Source organism: Miscanthus floridulus, chromosome 19, assembly GCF_019320115.1.
Source record: "Miscanthus floridulus cultivar M001 chromosome 19, ASM1932011v1, whole genome shotgun sequence".
Lineage (NCBI taxonomy): Eukaryota > Viridiplantae > Streptophyta > Magnoliopsida > Poales > Poaceae > Miscanthus > Miscanthus floridulus.
In genome coordinates, this window is record NC_089598.1 from 84,434,108 (window position 1) to 84,442,152 (window position 8,045).

The following is an 8,045-nucleotide window of genomic DNA, read 5'->3' on the forward strand; positions in this document are numbered from 1 at the left end:
AGGGTGCTTAGTGTCTGGTGGAAGATGAGTACCTCCGTAAGTGTGCTATTTCAGGTGGTTTTGCCACACATCGGCTCACCTGTGTGGAAGAACCAGGGGCCAACAAGTGGTATCAGAGCTGTACAAGCCATCGTCGGACTAACCGCTGGCGATGATGGATGGTTTGGAGATGGCGACAGCAGCGGCGCTGTTGTGGCTGCCTAGCCACGATAGGAGGTCATCGTGCGCATGGTGCGGGAAGTCAGCGGCATCAATTGGCCGACGCTGACTCGCACCAACTATGGCGAGTGGGCGGTGACCATAAAGGTCAAGCTCAGAGCCCGACGGCTCTGGAATACCATTGATAAGGGCACCGACAACGAAGAAGATTATATGTCAGTGTTGGAGGCTATCCTCGTTGCTGTGCCAGTAGAGTACAGGGAGCCGTTGGGGGCAAAGAACTCTGCTAAGGAGGCATAGGAGGCCATTGCAGCGATGCGCATCGACTCCAACCATGCAAAGAAGGCGACGGCCCAGCTGCTGAAGCAGGAGTACACCACCCTCAAGTTCAAGGATGGTGAGTCGGTGGAGGACTTCTCCCTTCACCTACAATCGCTCATCAGCAAGCTAAGGAGCCACGGCGTCACCATTGACGAAGAAGAGGTGGTCTCCAAGTACCTCCACTCCGTGCCGATGAAGTACATCCAGATCGCTCTCTCCATAGAGACGATGCTAGACTTGTCCACCCTCACCATTGAGGATGTGACAGGCCATCTATGGACGGTGGACGAGTGCATGGAGTAGGCCACAACAACGATGGACAGCGGCAAGCTGCTGCTGACAGAGGAGGAGTGGGCTGCCTAGATGAAGAAGTTCAAGCAAGCCTCCTCCAAGCCCGGATGAAGAAGTTTGGGGAAGCCTCCTCCAGCTACAGTGCAATGGCAAATGCCACGGCAAGGCTTTTTTTGGAGAAGAAGAAGAAGAAGGTCGACCCCAACGTCTGCTGGCACTGCGGGAAGACGGGCCATTGGGCAAAGGAGTGCCCAAATCGCAAGCCGAAGAAGAAGGCTAAGACTCATTTAGCATAGGCTGATGAGGATGATGAGGCCACTCTCCTGATGGCGATGTTCTATACACTGCACGACGTTGAGGCCAAGGAGAAGGGAGAGGTGATGGCGGTATAAGGGCACGGTGAAGTCTATCAACCTCGATGAACCATGCGCCCAAGTCCACCTCGGACGTGTGGGTGGCAGACATGAGCAACAGTGGTACCTGGACTCCGGCGCCAACAACCACATGATGGGCTCTAAGGAAGCCTTCTCCGAGCTCGACGACAACATGACCAACACAGTGAATTTTAGTGATGGCTTAAGGGTGGCGATCTAAGAACGCGGCAACATCATCTTCAGGTGCCAGAATAGTGAGCATCGCACGCTAACGAATGTATATTACATCCCACATATACGTTCAAGCATCATCAGTATTGGCCAGCTAGATGAGCGTGGTAGCGAGGTATTGATCAAGGACGGCGTCCTTAGGATCAGGGACTGGGAGCAATGGCTTCTTGCTAAGGTAAAGAGGTCTCAGAACCGGCTGCACCTGCTCAATTTGAAGGTGGAGCAGCCGATGTGCCTGGCAGCATGGCACACCGAGGAGCCGTGGCTGTGGCATGCCCGGTTCGGCCATCTCAGCTTCGACACGCTCGGTCGGCTGGAGAAGATGGTCCGAGGGCTGCCTCACATCAAGCACGCAGGCGAGCTGTGTGACAGCTGCCTGGCTAGGAAGCAGAAGAGGTTGTCGTTCCCAAAGTCGTCCAAGTATCACGTGGCGAACGCTCTCGAGCTCGTCCACGGCGATCTCTACGGGCCAATCACGCCAGCCACAAATAGTGGTCGATAGTACTTCCTCCTACTCGTGGATGATTGTAGTCACTATATGTGGCTGCAACTCCTAACGAGCAAGGATGAGGCAGCGGAGGTGATCAAGAAGTTCAAGGCACGCGTGGAGGCAGAGAGTGGCAAGAAGCTATGCGTGCTGCGGACTTATCACGGCGGTGAATTCACTTCGGTGGAGTTCACTGCGTACTGCGTGGATTAGGGTGTGGTACGACACCACACCGTGCCATACTCGCCACAGTAGAATGGCATGGTGGAGCGACGAAACCAGACGGTGGTCGGCATGGCTCGATCCATGATGAAGGCCAAAAGCATGCTGGCAAGGTTCTGGGGTGAGGCAGTGACCACGGCGGTGTTCATCCTCAACCATGCGCCCACAAAGGCCCTGAAGGGCGTGACGCTGTTCGAAGCTTGGTATGGGCGCAAGTTGAGCGTGTCCTTCCTCCGGACATTCGGTTGCATCGGCCATGTCAGGAAGACAAAGTCGGTCCTCACCAAGCTGGAGGACAGGAGCACACCGATGGTGCTCCTGGGCTACGAGGAAGGTACCAAGGCGTATCAGCTCTACGACCCACGCTGAGGCAAGGTAGTTGTCTCACGCGACGTCGTGTTTGACGAGAAGGCGGCCTGGGACTGGGACAGTCCGCGCATGGGGGAAGCTGACGGCTTCACCAGCACCTTCGTCATCGAGCACTTGGTCATCCACGGTGGTGGAGACGCTGGAGAGGAGGTGCCGACCACTCCAGCAACAGAGCTAAGCACTCCTAGGGCGGTGCCGACCACTCCGGGTGGGGTGTCGAGCACTCCAGGAGTGGTGCCGAGCGCTCCTATAGTGGTGCCGACCACTCTAGGACGGGTGTCGAACGCTCCCATAGCGAAGCCGAGAGGTCTTACCGTGGTGCCAAGCACTTCAAGACTAGTGCCGAGCACTCCTGTAGTGGTGCCAACCACTCTAGGAGTGGTGACGAGCGGTCCAGGAGTAGTGCCGAGCACTGTAGCTAGGGTGCCGAGCACTCCAGGTGCTGTGCCGACCACTCCGATGGAATAGGGGACTCCATCGATGCCGATCGAGTTCGCCTCACCTCCAAGCGACATCACAGAGTTCGTGGATGCTTTCCACAATGGTGAGGAGGTGTGGTTCCGCAGGCTGGATGACATGTCGGCGGCACAGGGTCCTTAGGCCTGGCGGGTCAGCTGCTTAATGACCTAGAGCTGCTTCTCATCAGTACAGAGGAACCAACCACGTTCACGCTGGTCGAGCGCGATGGAAATTGGCGACGGGCGATGCTGGAAGAGATGATGGTGATTGAGGAAAACAAGACTTGGGAGCTTGTCGATCCACCTCTAGGATACCGTCCGATCGGCCTGAAGTGGGTGTACAAGCTATGTGGCTACATCGGCTGCTGGGCGAGCTGACCGGTGTGGAAGCTCACCCACCAGTAGTGATGGTGGACAACTAGCCCGCCATCACCCTCGTGAAGAATCTAGTTCTCCACGACCGGAGCAAGCACATCGATGTTAAGTTCCACTTCCTCAGGGACTGTGTCGATGGAGGGCAGATCGTCATCAAGTTCGTCAAAGCTGGTCGGCAGCTCGCAGACGTCCTTACCAAGCCGCTCGGCCGTCTTCGGTTCACGGAGCAACCTGCTCCCCTGCACTCATCAAAAGGTAAAATTTTGGTCAAACCGTTCGGCCGTCAAGATGATCGGTATGGTGGAGGTTCTAGGGTTAGCAACAGGATTAGGGAAAGAATTGTAAAGTAATCTGCTGCTCCCCTGTATGTGCGGCAGGGGTAGGCGCCGAAAGGGCTCCCCTACTGCTGCACTGTAGCGTGGCAGGGGCATGCGCCGAAAGGCTCCCCTGCCACACTGTAGCCACAGTAGGGGCTGGGGCCAAAGGCAGCCATGCTATCACACCTAGTCACTGTAGCAGCTTGACAGCCTGGCGTGTCTGTGTACTAGGATTAGATGAGTAGAGTTGTATATATAGCTTCCCACTGCAACTCAGTAAAGACAGTGAGTTCGGTTTTGCTATCTCCTCTGCAGAGCTCCGAACAACGTTGGTGCTTATGCTGTGTGTATGCGCTCTGTTCTCCCTCCCTTCTTCTACCTCTAGCTATAGTATGTGGTCGGCAACACCGGTGAGCGATCGGTTCACCCGTGTGGAAGATCTAGAGGCCAACATATGTAAAATTCGTTTCTGATCATAACAGACATGTCACTATAGTTATTTCATATTGTCAAGTTTCGCTTTGACCCATTTTTTTTAGATAAAAACAAAATTCGAATGTGAGGGCTTATTATTATTACATGATACAGTGATATATAGACATGGTGCTAGTGTTGTGCGGTGCTGCTACATATTCAAATTTGAAAAGTCTCATAGTTAAGAAGTTCAATATCTGCTATCAGTTGACCAAAATTTTACCTTTTGATGAGTGCTTTTATTTATTTACACTATTGCAATGTGTGTTCTAATAATATCCATAGACAGGTCAGGAGCACCGCAGCCTTCCATTCCAGCTCTCTACTTCTTCCACTAAGCCTACAAAGTTTAATGTCACCATCAGTTTGATCCAGAGCATCTTGAGCATGATCATCCTTTGTTGGACCCTGCCTGCTTGTTCCATTCAAATAATAGACATTAAAAGTCCAAGACACTTTTTACACAAATATGTTCTCACAGCTAGAGCATCAAGAAAGGCCAAAGAAGATTTGAAGTATAGGAATGATAGTTGTCTCTACGATTAGGATCGAAAAGATTAACTAATCGATAAAAGTGGTCTGGGACAAGGTAATCTTGGTAAGTTGTCAATTAAAAATTGATGGCTAGCTTGGTTGAGCACATTGGTTTTTTTACTTTAGTTCCGTTCTTATCACATCAAAGTTCAAATAGATTACGTGACTAGTTGTAGGGAAAGATCAAGTGAAGCATTAAAACCTATTGAGTAAGTTCAATGAATGCACAGCCTGCACTTTGCCTGTGGATGGACATGCCTTTAAGCTTCATGATGCTTCTATAGCTTCTGTTAGTTGCCCTCTTGGACCATGCATGTTCTGTATTGTTCATGATATTGTGAATATATATATGTTATATAGCTAGGATAAGTCCATAGATTGGGGACTGATTTGACTTGCTCCCGTCCATTTCATTCATATTTTTTCTCCTTCTTGTGCTGCCCTCCGGATTCGTCCTTTAAATTTATAGCATTGGGTTGAGTGTTTATAGGGGGGACCAAGACTGCATTTTGCTCTAATTATATATTTCTCATTGGTGCTAAACCAAACTTATAGTGCAATACCCTCCTACGTACCTTTGGCTTTGGATGTATGAAATAATCCCTACCTTACATTCATCCTTTTGTCACCTTTTGACGTTTCTATGAATCAATCCCCTTGTGGCACTGCATCCTATTGTACATATCCATGTTATGTTCATCTACTCCATCAGTCCAAAAAGAGTATTTTAAAGATTTAAACAAATCATTTTTCCTTAAATTTGACTAATTAAGTTTATACAAAATAATATTGATATTTATATCTTCAAATAGGCTTACTATGTATTTAGTGTTAATTAATATCATAAATGCTAGTTTTTTAATAGATGCCGTTAAACTTAAAATTGTTGACGAAAATTGTATTTTTTTTTTTTGACTAGATGGAGTGTAGTATGTCATCTCTTGCTCAAGCTATTCCCATAGAATTTTCTCCTCCTAAAGGAGACAATCTTTTCTGCACAAATAAATAGAAACTATCGATTCTTTTTTAAAGAATCACAGAACAATTCTGAATACTTGTTTTTAGGCAGAGGACAAATCTGAATGCTCGAACCACTCGTTCCAAGTTCCTGTCATGTCCCACAGCTGGCCGTTGGGCCCACTAGTGACCATGCCTACATTGCTTTTTTTTTTTGGGTGGGGTGGGGGGGGGGGGGGGGGTGCGGGGTGCAGGTAAACAGCTAGCTACCTTTGTAAAGAAAAAAATTGAGAGAAGAATCTGGATGTCAGTTTTGTACGAAAACTATGGTTTTAGATACTAATAATAATTTACTTCTTGTGATGATATAACAATGTATGGCCACTTGGGAATATTCAAGTCTTAAACTACCCTTGTCTTTGTTTTCCAGAAAATAGGTAGACAAGTTCAGGAGAAACTTACTCGCTGGAGGAATATGTTTATGTTGAGAGAAACATGATCTTGGGTTGCTTTGCTCCGTGCTTAAGCCTTGTCTTCAAAATCCAAAAGCTGGTTGACTTTATATTCTTAGACAATGCTACTAGACCGTGCAAGGTGGCCACAGCAGGGATCTTCTGTGAAGTGCTTCCGTAAACAATCATGTGGCGCAAGGTTTTGTTGTGTGCTGTTCACAGGTCCAAGCTTGCTGCTGCTGGTTCATCTCTACTCCACAGGGCAAGTTGGCCTCTGGATCTTTTTCACGATTCCTTGTGATTTCTGTTCAGACAACTAATGTGCTAAGTTTCTCTATAACTTTTATTACAACCCTTGCTCCTCAGCTGTTTTACTTGTATAACCAGTAAATATCACACGATACACAGTTTTGTGACTTCTATTAATATTGTTGTTCCGTGTTAACTTGAAAAAAATATGTCAAGATCTACTCATAACAAGAATAATCCATAATGTATAGTTTGTGTGTTCTTTATGATGCAAACTGACTAGTGTTCAAATGGCACATAGGAAGTAGTTTTATTTGACCTAGTCTCTCTAGGTAGGGCTTTGATCCAAGTACCAGTGTGGAGAAACATGGTTCTAGGCTCTAGTATCAACCCACAACATGCTTCTCTCTGTTTCTCTCGACCTTACACAATGGCAAGGCACCAAGATTGGCACACAAATTCCCCTAGACGCGAAACAACCGCAGCGGATCCTTCCCCTGCTGTTGTAGGACGACAAGGGCATGTTTTAATAATTACAGCTGCAGGGGACAACGATCTATCGGCTGTGAGGCTGGCTGTCCCCTCATCTCTCTCCCCTGGCGTCCTGGCCACAGGCCACACCGTGTAGTACTACTGGAGAGCGTGGGCTGAATGCGATATAAAAATTTCATAAAGATTTGACGTGACCCTGCACTTGGAGAATTTTTATATTAGCGCCCTATACATACTAGTGGATGGAGGCACTCCTAGCCAGGCTAGGCTGGATAGCTCACCGCGCCCTGGCCTGGGACCTTCTGTTCCTTTTTTTTCCTGCGACTTTTCTCTTCAGCAATCAGCAGCAGGCCAGCAGCAGCAGCGTATGACAATTCTGTTTAGGCCGATTGGTCAGATCCATCGTAGTTTGGAGCTCAACCTTTGTACACCTACTGTCGTGTACGGAGTAGTACATGAGTTGCTCAGTAGGAGTACTGGCTGCTGGCACATGTTGATAACCGATACTGACTGCCTCGTTGTTTGTGCGGCATGTAGCTACTTGTACTTAGGCCCGTTTAGATACAAGCCAAAAACAAAAAATTTTCAAGATTTCCCGTCACATCAAATCTTGCGGTACATGCATGAAGTACTAAATGTAGACGAAAAAAAACTAATTACACAGTTAGCCGAGAAATCGTGAGACGAATCTTTTAAGCCTAAATAGTCCATAATTGGATAATTTTTTCTAAATAAAAACGAAAGTGCTACAGTAGCCAAAAAAATTTGGAACTAAACGGGGCCTTATACAGGCAGCATTCAAGTGTATGCGAGCTTGTACTTGGTGGAAATATGAAAATTGTCATATAGCTTCCTCTAGGACAAATAAATGTCATGAAAATCAGTTCAATTTCTATAGGATTTGGGGGGGGGGGGGGGGGGGGGGGGGGGGAAGACAAATGAAACCTTGATTGGGGTTCAAATTTTCTTAGGCACTGTTCGTTGTGCTCCCAAACCAAAGGGGGTTGAGAGGGATTGAGGGTGATTAAATCCCCTACAAGTCAAAGTCCTCCTCAATCCCCTTGATCCCCATGGTGTAGGGATGAAACTAACAAGGCCTTAAAGTTGGAAAAAACATATAATTGGAGTCACAAGGAAAAATTAGTCCTGTTAATTGAAATATGCTGCCTGCAACAACAAAGATGGGTCAGATGTGTCTGGATGATATTGATGTCTAGTTTATGTCCTAAATCTTGTCATCTAGTTTATGCTCTTTATTGTTTTGGTGCTTTACACACTTAAAT